The sequence below is a fragment of the Lithobates pipiens genome, unplaced genomic scaffold, assembly GCF_037356315.1.
Source record: "Lithobates pipiens isolate NorthernLeopardFrog02 unplaced genomic scaffold, aLitPip1_a1.2 Scaffold_25, whole genome shotgun sequence".
Taxonomy (NCBI): Eukaryota; Metazoa; Chordata; class Amphibia; order Anura; family Ranidae; genus Lithobates; species Lithobates pipiens.
Window position 1 is genome coordinate 166,580,798 of NW_027507787.1, and position 19,094 is coordinate 166,599,891.

Sequence of the window (19,094 nt, forward strand, 5' to 3'; positions counted from 1 at the left end):
TGGGCCACTGTCCCTTTACACCCATCTGCCCTCCGATTTGATCTGTCTAGACAGAGGGAGATACATTTCCTTCCATTTTTGTTAGCAGACTGGTCAGATAGGCGGTAGTCTGGTGTAAATGGACACAAGTCGATTTACACCTTTTTGGTGTCTAAAATGACCTCTAGTGACACTTGCACTGTTGCTTTGATTTTCACCTTTGCTCCGTGACACCCTGCCAACCCACATTGCTGCACTTGGGGTCATGGGAGTCCAATTACAAGGCCCAAGTGCTGTAAATGGGCAAAGCATGTGCCATTACACACAATACTAGGGTAGCAGCAGAGAATGGGGCATAATGGGGTTGTTCTAAGGCACTAGAGGGTGCTTTAGAGTTGTGGCCAGGAAGGGGAGGTCAGTTGTCTTTTTAAATCTGCTTTAGGGATCTTAAAATTATGCCAAGTTCTTTAGTAATAATCTATTTTATTTGCCTGTAAACGCACCTCACAATCCATTCATTTTTTTAATAACATAAGGTCAACCTTATTTTTTAAAATGTATTCTGACTAGGTTGCATATTTTTAAAAAAATCAGCCATTCAACACATTTTCTAAAATCTCTGACTTCATAGTCAAGATATGAATACACAGTCACAGATCAGAGAAATTAAGAAAACATGCTAACCTGGCCTTCCAGTACTTCTGGACAACATGGCCCTCACATGTCACTAAATTGTCTAGGAGTAAGCATTGCCCCCCCCCCCCCCCTGGAGGAAATTGAAGAACCTATGATGTCAGAAGACGGCAGGAAAAAAATAGAAATCATATTTTTCTTTTTAAAGTGGTTCCAAATGTAGACTTTTTTTTTTTTTACCTTAAAGTGATTGTAAAGTGGGAGTCTGAAACTGGTGGCCCTCCAGGTGTTGGGGAGATATAAGTACCATCATGCCTCTGCCTATGGGAGTCATGCTTGTAACTGTCAGCCTTGCTATGCCTCGTGGGAATTGTAGTTCTGCAGCAGCTGGGGAGCCACCAGTTTGAGACCCCTGTTGTAAAGTCTTGCTTTTTTCTCTAAAAATAACAAACATGTTATCCTTACCTGCTCTGTGTAATGGTTTTGTACAGAGCAGCCCAGATCCTCCACTTCTCGGGTTCCTCCCGCCTGTCGAGTGCCTCCACAGCAAGCAGCTTGCTATGGGGGCACCTGAGCCCAGTCACAGCTTTCAAACACGGAGCCCCAGTTTGGCCATGCCCCCTGTCTCTCTTGATTGGCTAGCTGACTTTAAATGACATCAGCAAGAGCCAATGGCACCAATGCTGTGTCTCAGCCAATTGGGAGGAGAGTCCTGGATGGCCTAGTCTCTCGTAGACAAGCTGGAGAGGGATGAGGGCTTAGGTATGTATTAGGGGCACTGGGGAGGCTGCTGCACACAGAAGGTTTTTTTTTATCTTAATGCATAGAATGAAAAAACCTTCTGACTTTACAACCACTTTAATGCATTCTATGCATTAAGGTAAAAAAAGAATCTTCTGCATGCAGATTCCCCTGAGCCCCCCCATATACTTACCTGAGACCGATTTGGATCCAGGAATGTGCACAAGAACAGAGGCTCTCCTCTCCCTCCTCATTGGCTCAGACACATCAGTGGGAATCATTGGCTCCTCCTGCTGTCAATCACAGCCAGTGAGGAGGGAGAAGGGGACAGGGTCAATGGACACAAAGAGCGGGGCTCAGGAGCAAGCATGCACGAGTGGTCCCCATAGCAAGCGGCCTACTATGGGGGTACTTGACAGATGAGAGGAATCATGAGTTCCGATGAGGGATGGAAAAGAGATGGATCAGGGCTTCTCTGTGTAAAACAATTACGAAAAAATTAAGGAAAAAAAATGAGCATTTATAATGACTTTAGGTGGTTGTCAGGATTGGAGGTTTCTTCAGGGTGAAGGGGTAAAAGTAAAGTTGGATTTTAGGAATCCTTTCCTTTTTCTGGCCTTGCCTCTTGCAGTACTCAGCTTTGACATTGGACTATAAAATATGCACCATAAAATATAATTCTCTTACATGAAGCTATACAATAAGTAACACAGAGAACTTGTATTAGCTGTTACCTTCTGTCTTCACTTCCCATCCTGAGGGTAATGTGGTCATTGCGCAAACCTTGTTAGATAAGTCAAATGTACAGTATAGACCATTCAATACCGTATCATGCATGTTGATGTGGGAGGAGACAGGAAGCAAAATGGTTTAATTGTTGCACATTAGGTGGATGAGTAGTTATAGATGGAGAGAGGATCAGCAGATAAAAGGCACAGAATCTTTACACATCTCATATAAAAAATACATTTATATAAACAACTTTGTTCTTGCCTAGATGTTGCAACATGTTTAGAGAACTTTTTGTAATTTTATTAATAAACATTCTTACGGGTAAGTGTCAAATACTCTGTGGTTTAATTCTTCACAGGCTACAAGAAATACGATATATCTAAACTACTAAAAATAGTAGTTTTATTTCCTTTTTTGCTTATGTGTTTTTATCTTATTTTCATACAGCTTCATTATAAAGTCATGTATTTTGTGTAATGATATGTATTTATTATACTATTATAATAAAAATATTATAATAACAATTATAATATTTATAATATTGTATAATGATATGCATTTATTTTATTTTTTCTTTATTTTAATGCTGCTTATTTTTAATCTTTCAGTTTCTGTGTTTTTTAATGCTACTTTGTGTGCTACTTTTTTTAACATCCCGCTTTTTTATAATGTCATTTATTTTACTATTTACCTTGTTTTTTTTTTTTTTATACTGTTTTTCATGATGTCATTTATTTTTTGATTTAATAGTGCTTTATTATATTGTCATGCTTTTTTTATATACTGATTTATTCTATTTTTATACTGCTTTACTATAAGTTTTTGTTGTTTGTTTTTCATACTGTAATACTATTATGTCATTTATTTTGTTTGCTTTGGAGTTTTAAGTACTACTTTACTAGAAAGCCATGTTTGTTTTTGAGTTTTAATACCTTTTAATAAATTGTATTTTCTGCTTATTTTGTGCTTTATATTTTATGCTACCTTAACGCCATCATTTACTATAATGTATTTTATTTACTTGTTTAGTCATAGAGTACATGATTTGAGCTTTATTAATTTACAAACCACTTTGCATATTAAAAGTTAAAAGTAGAAAAGAATAGGATATGGTGTTTCTGTCATACTCCTAGTGCAGGGGTCTCCAAACTTTCTAAAGAAAGGGCCAGTTTACCATTCTTAAGACTTTGGGGGGGGGTGCATACTTTGGCCAGTGAGAGTAAGCAATGACTGACCTTTGGTATTAGGGGGAGAAATAGCTGTTGTCATTGGGAGGAATAGTGCCGCATTTTTGCTGTCAGTGGAAGGAATTATGCCCCATCGTTGGTGACAGTGGAAGGAATAGTTCCCCAGTGGTTGGTGTCAGTAATACCTCAAGGGCCGTATCCAGCCCCAGGGCCAAAGTTTGGAGACCACTGCCCTTGACTTGATATTTGTCATAATGATTATTTTAGAGGGCTTTGTCATTATAGTATAACTTCCCCTTGAGTAAGTAATTATATTGATATTGATATTGATTCCATTTCTTAAGCTGGCATTTTATCATAACACATAATTTACTCACATAATTTTTTTCTTCTCAGCATCTAATATTTTATTCTACTCCTCTCCTTTTTCATAAATTCACAATTTCATAAACATTATTAATTTTAATTAATTAATTAAAATACTTCATATATGAATAGTTATGGTATATATAGCTCAGGCTAACATACATTTTATTTCTTCTTTGCCTTGCCAATTTTAATGTACACAATTTTTGGTGCAAAGTGTAAAAGCTTTACACATTTGTTTCTCATTACAGGTCTGTGCCAGGAGGTGAAAGTAGATCAGGGTCATAAGCTTCTAATAGTCAAAAAAGGAGACCCAGTGGAGCTTTCATGCAAGCATTATATTGAGAGTAATTATGCTATGTTTTGGTACCAGCAGAAAGCAGGAGAAGGTCTACAGCTTATGGTATATTCAACAGATGCTAAATCGGGTGAAATGGAAACTTTGTACAAAGCCTGGACTTTCAATAGGCCTCACATTCTGAATTCCACACTGAGCCTGGCTGCAGCACAATCTAACCTCTCTACTGTGTATTTCTGTGCAGTCAGTAGGCACAGCTGCAGACAGCGAATTACCTGCTGGCATAAAACCTGCCAATCTCAGAGGATGCGTTATATCGATGATATACAGAACTATTCACAGGAAGGCCAGCAGGGGGAGCAGTTTTCTGTTTTCTTTACACATACTTTCTAGAACCTATTAATAAAGAATTAATATTGTTACTAGTTCTTGTCTGTAAGGAACAATTTTGTCTGCTTAATCCCTTTGTATTACACAAACACAGCTTTTAAAAATAAACACATTTTATTAAATCTATTTTGCATAGTCTACACTTTTATAAAGCTGTGTAATGGATTCTTATAATTTTTCTTATAAAAATGCTTCCTTTTTACTTTTCTCTATCTATCATAAGCCATCAGCCTGGCACAACAGTTTTTAACTCCAGGCAACCAGTTTAATCTAAAGGTAAAATACATATACGGGAGCTGTTTCACCTGCCAAATGATTTGTAATTCTGTTCATACAGTCCTGAGATTTTCACTGCTCGGCCACAGAGGACAGCTCTCGTTGCTGCAGTTTTACTTTCACTTACAGGTCTACTTCCCACCTATACCTTGTGACTGGAAAGTGAAATGAAAAGCATCACATGGGGCAAGAGACCTTTTTTTTTGCTGTAGTTCAGTAACACTTCCAGGTCGTGTCCCTCCCCCAGTCTGTGCCTGGACACATAAGATATTTTGATCCATATAACAACAAACTATAATAAAATACAATATCTAAAACCAATCAGTCTCCAGCATTGCAATGATTGCGCATGGTAGTTGTGTGTAAAGATCATTGCAATGTTGGAGACAGATTGGTTTTAGATATTGTATTTTATTATTGCTTGTTGTTATATGGATCAAATTGTCTTATTTTAAGTGTATTTGAATACAAGCTTACATTTTAGATGAAATTCTGTGACATGAAAGTCCCATGTCTATACCAAAATATAGTTTTGATGCTTTAATAATGTATTAAATATTATTATTATACAGGATTTATGTAGCTCTGACAGTTTGTGCAGCGCTTTACAACATGAGGGTAGACATTACAGTTAAAATACAATTCAATACAGGAGGAATCAGAGGGCCCTGCTCGTTAGAGCTTACAATCTAATAAATACATAACTGCATTAACGGCTTTGCAACCACATAACTTAGTTATACGGCAGATTGGCTTTCCTGCACTGGAACATGTACCTAGTACGGCACTGTCGGGTAGGGGGCGCTGTGCTGTGATTAGACACAGCGCATGCTAATCAGCAGCTGCCGGACAATGGATGTCTGCAGGCAAGGAGATACTCAGAACAAAGCTCTGCTTATGTTAACAAGGAAGAGCCCTGTTCTGTCAGCAGGGATGTAATGGATTTTCTTTCCCTGCAATGCAGCGAAAGAAAATCTTTCACATCCCTTAGTAAAAACAGCACTCATAGTACACAACAACACTGGCTAAGCATACATTTAACCCTTTGATTGCCCCTAGATGTTTAACCCCTTTCCAGCCAGTGTCATTAGTACAGTGACAGTGCATATTTCTAGCAATGATCACAGTATTAGTGCCACTGGTTCTAGCAAAGTGTCAAAAGTTTGTGGCAGACAGTCCACCGCAATATTGCAGTCCCACTGATTGTTGCCATTACTAGTATATAAAACAATAAAAATAAATACAAATTCCGGTATATATCCCATAATTTGTAACTTAGCATCATATCAAATTAACATCATTTAATGTACTTTGTAACGGCTGTAGCGATTTTTGCTTCTATTTTTTATGTATTTTTTAAGAAAAATGTTAAGGTGCCTCTGGATTGTTTTGCTACATATTATTTCATGTAGGAACTATAGATTGTCTGCTATATTTTTTATTTCTTTTTTCTTTTTATCAAAATTTTTATTTCTGGTGGTATTACTTTTATTATTGGTGCTTTTATCATTTTTATTATTAGTTTTATAATATGATTTATTGTATTTTGTCTGATGATTTTATTTTATTTTTATTATTGGTGTTTGAATATATTTTATTCAAGTTTTACAAAAAAAACACACGAAAACAAGAATTTGAGGGTTTAATGTTGTAGACATTGCACATCATGACTCATCACACAGTTAGACCAACGTAACATTAATGCCAAGGAGCAAAGAGATAGAATAGGGAAAGAGGGAAAGAAAAAGAAAAGGAAAAAATGGGGGGGGGGGGGGGTCCCCAAGGGTAAGGAGCCAAAAATATTGCTGTTACCAAAATCAATATAAAACAAAAAAGTACACAAGGGTCACTTATTCAGTGCTTAGATAAAAAATAATAATGATCCTAAACTAATTAAGCAGATACTATAATGTAAAACAATTCAAAAAGGAATGTTTTGCTTCCTTTTTAAACAATAAAATCAATATTATTATTATGAGGAAGAAGAAGAAGAAGAATACATACATACAATACATACATTGTTATATATATTTTATATATATATATATATATATATATATATATATATCTTTTTTTAGATTTCTTGTTTTTGGTGTTTTTAATATTTTTGTTTTGGTATTCTTCTTCTTCATAATAATAATAATAATAATAATATTGATTTTATTGTTTAAAAAGGAAGCAAAACATTCCTTTTTGAATTGTTTTACATTATAGTATCTGCTTAATTAGTTATTATTATTATTTTTTATCTAAGCGCTGGATAAGTGACCCTTGTGTACTTTTTTGTTTTGTATTGATTTTGTTGTTGTTGCCATTTTTATGCTTGTTACTATTATTGCATTTTTACATCTTTGCATATGTTGCTGTGATTATGTTATTGTTGCTGTTGTTTTGTTGCTATCACTATTATTATTCTTTCTCCTCCCAAGTCTGTCCCAATTGGTGGAGGTGACCCAAAATAAATTCCCTTTAGTTCAGTCTGGGAAATCTGTGGAACTTAAATGTCAGCACACACAGACCAGCTATTTTGCCATGTTCTGGTACAAACAGAAAGGATATCAAGGGCTGAAGCTTATGGTTTACTCAACAGGCAGTGGTGATAACAGTAAAATGGAGGAGGGGTTTGGGTCCTGGACTCTAAACAGGTCTGATGTACTTAACTCCAAGCTGGCACTGTCAAAAGTCAGTGACGAGGACTCCCCTGTCTACTATTGTGCAATCAGCCAACACAGTTGAAATGTCAGTGCAGGTGCCAGCACAGAACCTCACTGGGAGTCATCATCAGTTCTAAACAATACCTGGAGGGGCAGCTGATTGTTATAACATCATTTATTATTATTATTATTATATTATTCATGCTTGTTATATAATGTAAGTTGGGCAGAAACTGTTACAAATTATAATTTTTTAAATTTCTTCTTTGTTCAAGTTACAGGTCATGCTGCTAATAAAGATTATCAGTGGTAATTGTAAACAGGGACCTTGCCGATCAGCACCAGAGGAGCAAGACCAAGGTTTTCTTCTGTTGCTTGATAGTGAAAGAGTCCTTTAAGGGGCAATTGAAGTTGTTGTCACACATTTCAAAGTGTATCTAAAACCCCATCATTTTTTTTTATATTTAGGATAGAGTTGCGATTGGTTAGAACTCTGCTGGGGAGATTTTCCTTCTCTATGTGTTCTTGTCAACAGAAAGTGATGAGACATCTCAAATTTTACAGTTGTCACCAGAACAGAGAATAGAGAGTAAATGTTTCAATGGGGACACCTGGTCCAGTGACAACCATCTACGAGGGAATTTCCTTCACTTTGGAGAGGTTTCTGTGGCATTGAAGGAAACTGTGGAGTCAAACAAGAAAAAAAAATAGTAATTTTGCACATCAACATTGCAAGCAGATTAGACACAAACATTTTTGGCCAACATAAGTATAACATTTTTTAAAATGAGTATTTAAAGACAAAAGTATAAGGTCCACTTATCAGATTCCTCACCCCATCTGATGGCCCATTGCAAAAATTTAGGGGGGGGGGGAGATGTTTTGGACAGGTAACCCTCTCCACTTCATTGAGAGCTGAATGCATAAATAGTGTGTGTTAACTTTGGCCAGTCCCTCCTTACTTACACTATTGGTAGCCCACTGGACAGGTAAGAAGTGTCACAATAAAAAAAAAAATACACACTGAACAAATGGAAGCACATTTTTACATTCTGCTATTACCGATCAAGATAATAATAGGAGAACCAAACTTTAAACAGTACCAGTTGAAAGTATTCAGGCAGGCCCTTGCACTACATGCTTTGGTGAATTCATCCATGAATCTGACCACAAAAGATATAGATATAATGTGTATGGGTTGGCAAAGTCAGCAGAAAGAGGATTGCATCAGCTGACTTAGAGGTTGAGGGGAGGGGTTCCAAATGAGTTTTGGCCACCAAAAAAGCCTCTGGCATGAATTTAAGGACACAAATAACATTTCTACTCATTTTAGGAGGTGTTTAGGGGAAAGCACTACTATGGAGCTGACAAAATACATTACTAAATGACTAGGCTATAGGTGTATATGGGCCCAGGAGAGCATGCTGGAGAGGTTAGTGAAGGCAAATATGCATGAAGGACAAAAATTTTACTTTAAAAGCTTCCAGCATGCATGAGGACAAAGGGGCGCAAAATATTACAGCATATTACAATCATGGTAATTAGGTAATGATGAAAGAAAATACAATACATAAGCAAACATTAAATACATAGAATGTGATGTTAAAGGAGAAAACTTACCTTAATATAGTCCTTCTGCAGGACCTGAATTATGGCAGAACAGGTCTCTGGGATAATGATCCCCAGAGCCTGGGGGGAGATGCCTGTGGAGAACTTGAGGTCCTGCAGGCTTCTCCCAGTCGCAAAGTACTGCAATGTGGCAACTAGCCTCTGCTCCGGAGTGATGGCTTGCAAAGCCAACAGACGGTGAAAAACGGGGTCTGTCATCCGGAAATAATTCCTGAAATCATCGGGATTATTCTCCCGGATCTCACAAAGCAAAGGCATGTGCGAGAGCTGGTCATGCTGGAGCAACCAATTCTTGCTCCTTGAACTCCACTTCGCCCTGTTCATGGACTGGGCTTGTATCAAAGCTAAAAGCCCAACACCAAGCCCCTGCACAGCATGAACTCTATGACGAGTACATACACGCAACATGGCTTCAAAACGATCGGCTGCCCAGAACAGACTAACAGAAAGCACTAAAAAACAGCAACTTTCCGACAACTTTGTGCGTATGCAATACAAGTTTGAGCCAACATCCGTCGGAAAAATCCGATGGATTTTGTTGTCAGAATGTCCGACCGTTGTATGGGGCATAAGACATTTTGCCCTAATTGACAAATTACACTCTTTTTTATAAGCCCCACCTGTAAGGGTTCCAAATCTGTACTGACATGCTATTATTGGGACTGCTCAGGGCGTGGTCTACAAACACTGAATGATTTACACAATGAAAATTTGATCTAAAGCCAACCAGAAGTGAGTGCCAAAGAGTTAATCCACCAACAAATACCTAACAGGAAACAAGCAAAATATTTAGAAAACCTTATTACAGGAAATGTAAGATCGACAGGTGCAGCCTAAGAAAAAATATCTAGTTGAGGAATGATTGCAAATGGAGTGGTTACATTTTAAAACTCATTACAGTAATTTTCTACATTGAAGCCCAAGGCTTTTTGGAGCTGTTGATATCACATCATTTTAAATACCTAATTTTTTTTAATAGATTTTGCAGGAAACATCTGTCTCCAAGATGGAAATGACAAAGTTCCTATCTCTGATTCTGGTCATCAGTTCCTTACCAGGTGAGTTCAGGATTCTGCTAATGGTTTTAATGATGCAAAATTTGTTTTATATTTTTGTAAATGGAAAATCTCACAATCGGTGTATATGTAAACGTATTCCAATCTCTAAAGAAAACTTTACATGGTAACGGATGGCAATGATGAGAATAACGGTGATAGCTGGGTTGATTTAGTAAAGAAATAGAAGCAATTCACCAAGCAAAGGAAAAAAAAATGTTCATTTTGAATACCCAATTGTGTGGTAGAAAAAAATAAATATTTTTAAAATTTTTCTTAAACATGGTTGAGTATTTAAAGTGAATACAGCTTTACTTCACTTTACAAAGTGAACATTGATTTTATTTTTTTATTGATTTTATTAGATCAGCACGCTGCTCCTTTAGTAAATCCACCCCAATGACTTTAAAAGATTAAGATTTAAGCTGTGTATAACTATATATGTATTTAAAGTCAAAGGATACAATTTAACCACATGGGATTTTCCTTTAAAAAGTAATCACATAGAGCAGCAGACAAAGTAATATGCTTATCACAAAGAGTTGTCATATCATTGTGCAGACTGAAGAATCTCTAGCAACTAGGAATTTTTATATTAGAGTTAAGGGATGAGAGTAGGAAATTGCTGCGGGTTGCTTTTAAGATTTTCTGCAAAAATGAAATAATATAATTATTAATAATAATAATAATAATAATAATAATAATAATAGTTACAATATTAGCACCACTACTAAAAATTGTAATGTGTTACGGTAATAACTTTACAAACATTTATATTTAACTGCTGCTCAATAAGGTGTATGCACTTAAATAATAATAAAAAAATAAATAAATGATTTATATTTATTTTTTACAATGTTTGTAGCTGTTGATTAATTGAAAGACTGCACAAACATTGATTTTTTTTCATATCAATAAAAATATTATTAAAAATAAATATCTGTAAAAAACTAATGATAATATTACTGCTACTACTATACAAACATTGTTAAAAAAAATGATGCTATTACTGGTGTGATAATAATAATACTACAAAAAACATCCAAAGGCAAATTATGCTAATATTACAGCTAATTATAATAATAACTACAATAATAATACTACTATTATTTAAAAGAATGTAAAAACAAATGATGCTGCCACTACCCCTACTACTACTATTACCACTACTACTGATAATAATAATAGTAATAAATAGTTACAATATTAGCACCACTATTACAGCATGTAATGTGTTACAGTAATAACTTTACAAACATATGTATTTAACTGCTGCTCAATAAGGTGTATACACTGAAATAATGAACAAAAAAAGGAAAATCTTACATTAGAATCGTGATTTATATTTATTTTTTACAATGTTTGTCGCTGTTGATAAATAGAAAGGCTACACAAATATTGAAATTTTATTCATATCAATAAAAATATTATTAAAATAAAAACAGGTACAACAAATGATGCTAATATTACAGCTAATAATAGTAATAATTATAATAATAAAACATATTATTATTACTATTATTATTCTAATTTTACATTTTGAAAACCAAATGATGCTACTATTACCCCTACCACTATCACTACTACTACTAATGATAATAATAATATCAATAATAATATTTTATAGAATTTTGGAGACGCCAAGAAGCATATTGCGAAAACAATTGAACTGTCAATGTTTCAGTTATTGTTACTGCAAATCAAAATGGATTTTTTTTACTAGTGTCATCCTTGCGATAGAGTTTACATTCTTTTAATGTAATAATGATTTAATGTGTCTCCACCTTGTATCTTTGGCAGGTTATAGTTTGGTAAATGTGAAACAACCTGAAAGACTTCTCCTTGTTCAGTCAGGAAAACCGGTGGTGCTGAACTGTGATCAGGATGAGAGTAACTACTTCTACATGTACTGGTATAAACACATAGCAGAGAAGGAGATGAAGCTCATGGTCCTCTCCATAGAAGTTAAATCTGAAGACATGGAGGCGGATTTTAAGGACAGATGGTATTTAAAGAGGCCTTCAGTTTTTAACTCCTCTCTTCACTTAAAAGAGTCCAATAAGACAGATTCTGCCACATATTTCTGTGCTGCGAGTATGCACAGTTTGAAATTGTAGAGTGAGACCCGGTAATAAACAGTGTGACCATTACTTATTAATACAGCAGGGGGCGCTCCTCTTTATTTCTTCACTTTAGCGACAGAAGCAATTTTTAATTGATCCAGATAATGATATTAACCCCTTGCTGCCAACTGCTTTCCAGTTGATCAAGCAAGGATCAAGAAAGGATTTGATAGCTTAAAGTATGGGTGCCCAACCTGTGGCCCTCCAGCTGTTGCAAAACTGCAAGTCCCAAGAGGCATTGCAAGGCTGACAGTAAGTGTGATTCTCAAGGGCAGTGGCATAATGGGACTTGTATTTCCGCATCCGCTGGAAAGCCACAGGTTGAGCAGCTATATGATAAAGGATAAGTTTACCTTTTCAGACAGAATTTCACATTTGATAATAAATAGAAGCGTTTTCCAATGCCATTTCTTGCCCAGCCATCCCAATGTGCTTTTCTCTCACTTACCTTGTCCACAGGCGGTTTAAAATCTTGTCAGTTTATTTGAATGTTTGAACAGATTTTCAGATTCCATCAATTCTTGTAGATCCTCTCTCAGCGTTCACTTCCCTTTAGGTCATCTCTCAGAAGCCTTCTCTTACCAGTTTAAGACCCCTTTCACACTGGGGCGTTTTTTCAGGCGCTTTAGCATTAAAAAAAGTGCCTGTAAAGCACTTGACAGAAGCTGCAACTGCAATCCCAATGTGAAAGCCCGAGTGCTTTCACACTGAGATCCCTTTCACACTGGGGCATTTTTCAGGTGCTTTAGCTTTAAAAAAAAGTGTAAAGCGCCTGAAAGAAGCCACAACTACAATCCCAAAGTAAAAGCCCGAGTGCTTTCACACTGAGGCGCCGCGCTAGCAGGGCGTCAAAAAAAGTCCTGCAAGCAGCTTCTTTGCAGCGCTTTTGGAGCGGTGAATACACCGCTCCTTAAGCGCCCCTTCCCATTGTAATCAATGGGAAGCTCCTGCAAAACGCCCGAAAAGCGCCTGAAAAGCGATTTTGGTAGCAGTGCTTTGTGGGCGCTTTTACCCCTTTATTTGCCCACTAGCAGGGGTTAAAAGCGCCCCAATAGCGCTTGAAAAGCGCTGGTAAAGCACTGCTAGTTTAAGTGGCGCTTTACGAGCGTTTTTTGGGCGCTGACATTGTGAAAGGGCTCTTAAAGCACTTGGGCTTTCACATTAGGATTGCAGATAAGGCTTCTTTCAAGCTCTTTACAGGAGCTTTTTTAACGCTAAAGCGCCTGAAAAATGCCCCAGTGTGAAAGGGGTCTAAGTCTTTGTCGACTAAACGCATCGGGGTTTGACATTGCGCCTTCTATGAATTTTGTGATCACAGATGAGATTTTTTACTTAATGCTATACATTTTGGAATCTATGTAGCCTTTCATTTTAAATAAACCCGTAATCATACTGTTTTTCACTATATGGAGGCTTTTTGTGGATGCTGCTGACCAACCTACCAAACGGTTTTGTGGTGGAAGGATGTTTTTTTACCATCTTGGACATTACCATCCTGATCCATACTTCCACTTGCCAGGTTGAGGTTGTCTGAAGTGGCTCAGTTGAGGAGGAGGAATTGCACCACTTGCTATCCAGAGCTTTGATATCACATGCCTGATTGATGCTACCTTATGGTAAGCATATTTAATCTTCTCCTGTCTTCTCCTATCTCTCCTGTCTGATTTGATACAAATTGAATGGACTGTTCAGGTGTGCCCTCCTATTCCATAGTTCTGGTAAATATAAAGGGAATTGTACAGAGACTGTACAATCAGATTGAATAATGTATGACCATCTTTATACATACATAGGAAGGAATGGACAGAGACATTCAGTTGTCAGGCACTGTTAACATCTCCACGTAGCGAAGACCCACATTCCCACATGCATCTGTTTTGGACCGTTTTCACTAATCATGAAAATTAATGGCCGCCCTACTTGCAACATTTGCCCCAGAGAAGCTCCAGAACTTTTTTTGGAGCAGAGTATGGTCTGTTACCGCATTTTTTGGTGCATTTGCTGCACTTGGGCTGCCTTTAACATGTAATGACAACACAAATACAATGCAAATTTGCAGCAGGTTTCTGAAACGCATGGCAAAGCATGCATTTTCTGTGGTGTGGTTTGCCATACGCTTGGAAACATACAGATGTGACTGGAGCCTCATTGTTCTTATGTAAATGCACCAATTCAATTTTCAGGCCCCATTCACACCTAGGGTAGTGGGAGTGCACGTTTTTGGCTCGTTTTTGCCGTGATACACATAGGCAGCAAGCAGAGTCAGGAGTTAGCCGGGGTCATACACTGGTAAGCAGACAGCAGCTGAGTCAATGGAGCAAGCCAGAGGTCATACACAGATCAGCAGGCAGAAGCAGAGTCATTGGAACAAGCCAAGGGTCAAAGCCAGGAATGGAGACAAGACAGGTCAAAGGCAAGTTGGGTCGGTAACAGGAAATCCAATAATAGCATAAACAGGAACTCAGGAACACACAGGGGAGATGAAGGTCATTGAGCAACTAGTTTATCAAGCTGCTGCCTTTACATAGGCCACTGAGAGACAGGATCTGTCGCGCGTTGCGTGTGCAATTGTGCATTAACATTCACAGCTGTTTGCAGCCCTGCGCACATGCACATTTGCATTGGTGAATGCCTATGTGCAGTGGCGGTTGGTGGGGGGGCGCAAACAAAGCCCTCCAGGTCTGCACTCACCTTACAAATGGAGCCCTCCAGCAGTCACGGCTCCCTTGATACCCGGCGCCGCGGCTTCTGTGTTAACCCGGACTTCTTTTTGCGTTTCAAATCTTCAGCCTCCTGTCTGGACTGGCCAAGCTGAGAAGCCGGAAACCAATGACCAATATTGATTTACTAAAATCACAAAATGGGAGGGTTCGGGGTGCGAGGACAACATAAAGCAAACCAATTAGAGCCTCAGGCTCTAATCACATGCTTATAAAAAAATAACAGCCGTAATAGAAACCTGTTGGTCAGGTTCCCCGCACACACATGGAATGATACATTTTTAAATAAATGATAATATAACATTTTTAACTTTAGGATGTTAAAAATGTGTCATATTATCAGTTATTTAAAATGAAATAGTCCTATGATTAGATCATGCAAGATTAGGGGGGCAGCGCCTCTGCTCCCTTTATGGGCCAGCTGCCACTGCCTATATGCTAATCTGCGATTCCCCTGGGCATTAGCAGATGGGCCTGTTCTGCAAACCGTTCTCCGACAGACATTTTGGCATGATGTGGGTTGCATGCCTTTTTACTGCGTGTCTTGCTGTGTTTGTCACTTGGTTTTTCACACGGCAAAATATGTGTTTGATTCTGTGTTTGGTGTGCCGTTAACAATTAATGGCACCAAAAGTACCACTAGTTCATTTTAGGTGTATAAATGTGACCATACACTATAGAATCTGATTGTAAAATCTCCTTTAGATTTACCAGAACTATAGAATATGAGGACACCCCTATCTGTCCAATCACTCTGTATCCAATCAGGTAGGCCCTTGCACTACTTAATTGATGGCAGATCTAAAGGAGATTGTACAATCAATTGTATAGTGTATGCTAAGCTTAAGACCCCTTTCACACTGGGGGCGGGGCTTTACCACTGTTATAGCAGTGCTTTTTGGCTGCTAGCGGGGTGCGGCCAAAGGAAGGGTTAATAGCTCCTGTGTTGCCTGCAAAGAACCACAGCAGCTCTGCCCATTCATTTCAATGGGCAGGGCATTTTGAGAGTGGTGAATACACCGCTCCCACACCGCTCAAAAGATGCTGCTTTCAGGACTTTATTCCCCGTCCTGCAAGTGCACCGCTCCAGTGTGAAAGCATTCAGGCTTTCACACTGGGGTGGCTTGAGAGGCGATTTGCCTGAAAAGTGCCCAATGTGAAAGGGGTTTTACAGAACTCAGGACATACTTCTCTGGTTTTCTTTACTACATTTCTATCCACATAGAATGTTATCTGATCTCTCCTGCACCCTCCAAAATACCAAATGAATGACCTATGCAAGATTAAATTCAAAAAATAATTGTCTGTGAATTTAGGCTGGGTTCACACCGCTGCGGGTGAGAGATCCACTGCAGTGCAAATCACATCCGATCTGTCTGTGCGATGCGAGTTCAGCCATACAGATAGTATGGCTGAATTCGCATCGCACCCGTCGCAAACTCGCACAGGACCCTTTTTTTGGTCCGCAGCAGAATCGGATCGCATGGGTGTTCACACCATGCGATCCGATTCCTGTCCGAGTTTGCAGATAGCACTGCGATATGCGGACTGGTCTGGGGGTGTCATTAAGATTTCATTGACACTCCCAGCAGTCCGCATAGGGCAGTGTGAACTGCCGGCGGGAGGCATGCGATGCGGGAAAACGCTGCGGATTCGCGGCGTTCCCGCATCGCTATGGTGTGAACCTAGCCTTAATGAGAACAATGATCACTGATTAATTGCATTGGGAAACTGTGCACCTGGAGGTGGGACATAGTAATCTGCTGGAAGTGGGGAAGTGGTAATGAGGTCAGCTGATTAATTCCTTCTTGTGTTTATTGGGCTTACTCTATTAAAAAAAAAGTTTTGCCTTTAGTCCTACTTTAAAGCTCAGTTTTTGTTTTATTATTTGTTTATTTAAAAGTTGCCCTTCAATTGTAAGATGAAAAAGTATTTTTTTTATGGAATATTCACTTAATTTGGCCACTGTCCCACAGAAGCTACACTATCTACCAAGAGCAACACAAAACTTAAATTCTCATTCAAGACCACTACCTACCAAGATTCAAATTGACTATCCACAGCCATTCTACCTAACAAGATCCAACTTCCTATGCAAGGTCACTCTACCTATCAGGAGCCACACTCTTGACTCACACAAGAGTCAATCTATCTAACAAGAGCTACACTATCTATTGAGATCAACTCTATCTTACAAAAGCTACACTACCTACCAATCACAACTCTATCTAACAAGAGCTACACTACCTACCGAGAACAACTCTATCTAACAAGAGCTACACTACCTACCAATCACAACTCTATCTAACAAGAGCTACACTACCTACCAATCACAACTCTATCTAACAAGAGCTACACTACCTACCAAGAACAACTCTATCTAACAAGCATTACACTACCTAACAAGAACAACTCTATCTAACAAGCATTACACTACCTACCAGTGGCGGCTGGTCAAGTTTTTGGATGGGGGGGCGCCAGACCCCGCCCATCATGACCCCGCCCACCATTTTGGCCCCTCCCACTTCTCATAAAACACGCCCCTTATGTAATCGGAAAAAAAATTTGACGTGGGTTCCCCCTCCGAGAGCATACCAGGCCCTTAGGTCTGGTATGGATTCCAAGGGGAACCCCCTACGCCGAAAAAACGGCGTGGGGTTCCCCCCCAGATCCACACCAGACCCTTATCCGAGCACGCTACCCGGCCGGCCAGGAAAGGGGGTGGGGACGAGCGGGCGCCCCCCCCCCCTCCTGAGCCGTACCAGGCCGCGTGCCCTCAACATGGGGGGGTGCCTTGGGGGAGGGGGGGCGTGCGGCCCCCCCACCCCAAAGCACCTTGTCCCCATGTTGATGAGGACAAGGGCCTCTTCCCGACAACCCTGGCCGTTGGTTGTCGGGGTCTGCGGGCGGGGGGCTTATCGGAATCCGGGAGCCCCCTTTAATAAGGGGGCCCCCGGATACCGGCCCCCCACCCTATGTGAATGAGTATGGGGTACAATGTACCCCTACCCATTCACCTGTGAAAAAAAGTACAAAAAAAAAACACAACACAGGGTTAAAATATTTTATTGCACAGCTCCGGGGGTCTTCCGTCTTCGGGGGTCTTCTCGCCGGACTCCTCCGCTATCTTCTTGTAGCTCTTTTACTAGCGGAGGAGTCCGGCTTTCTTCCTCGCCGCCGGCCTCTTCTCCCGACTTCGGGGGTCTTGTCCCCCTCTTCGGTTCTTCTGCCGGGCCACCGCGCCTTCTTATAGTTCTTTTACAGGCGGTGGCCCGGTCTTCTGCCGCCGCCGCCGCCCGTTCTTCTTCTTCTTCTTCTTCTTCTTCTTCTTCTTCTTCTTCTTCTTCTTCTTCTCCAGGAGATGTTGCCTCGACGATCTCCCTGGCCGGAATGCCAGGGACGCGCTGTGCTGCCACTTATATAGGGACAATGGGGCGGTGTCACATGGGTTGATGTCACATGGGTTGGTCACATGGGTAAAAGAGCTACAAGAAGATAGCGGAGGAGTCCGGCGAGAAGACCCCCGAAGACGGAAGACCCCCGGAGCTGTGCAATAAAATATTTTAACCCTGTGTTGTGTTTTTTTTTTGTACTTTTTTTCACAGGTGAATGGGTAGGGGTACATTGTACCCCATACTCATTCACATAGGGTGGGGGGCCGGTATCCGGGGGCCCCCTTATTAAAGGGGGCTCCCGGATTCCGATAAGCCCCCCGCCCGCAGACCCCGACAACCAACGGCCAGGGTTGTCGGGAAGAGGCCCTTGTCCTCATCAACATGGGGACAAGGTGCTTTGGGGTGGGGGGGCCGCACGCCCCCCTCCCCCAAGGCACCCCCCCATGTTGAGGGCACGCGGCCTGGTACGGCTCAGGAGGGCGGGGGGCGCCCGCTCGTCCCCACCCCCTTTCCTGGCCGGCCGGGTAGCGTGCTCGGATAAGGGTCTGGTGTGGATCTGGGGGGGAACCCCACGCCGTTTTTTCGGCGTAGGGGGTTCCCCTTGGAATCCATACCAGACCTAAGGGCCTGGTATGCTCTCGGAGGGGGAACCCACGTCAAATTTTTTTTCAGAAATTTGGCGTGGAGTTCCCCCTTCAGAGCTCATTCTCTGATTGGCCACGGCAAAAGTCGCCTGGCCTGGGGAAACCTTTCTGGCTGTGAAAGCTTTTTGCATTCATTCAGCTAAATGCACGAACATTCTCCACAAAGTAGAGGCTAGAAAGCCTTTATGCGGTGACTCACCTCTCACTGTCTGGCAGCTCCGCTCGGGCTAAGGAACGGAGCTGCCTACGTCACTTCCGGGTTTCGTGAAGCA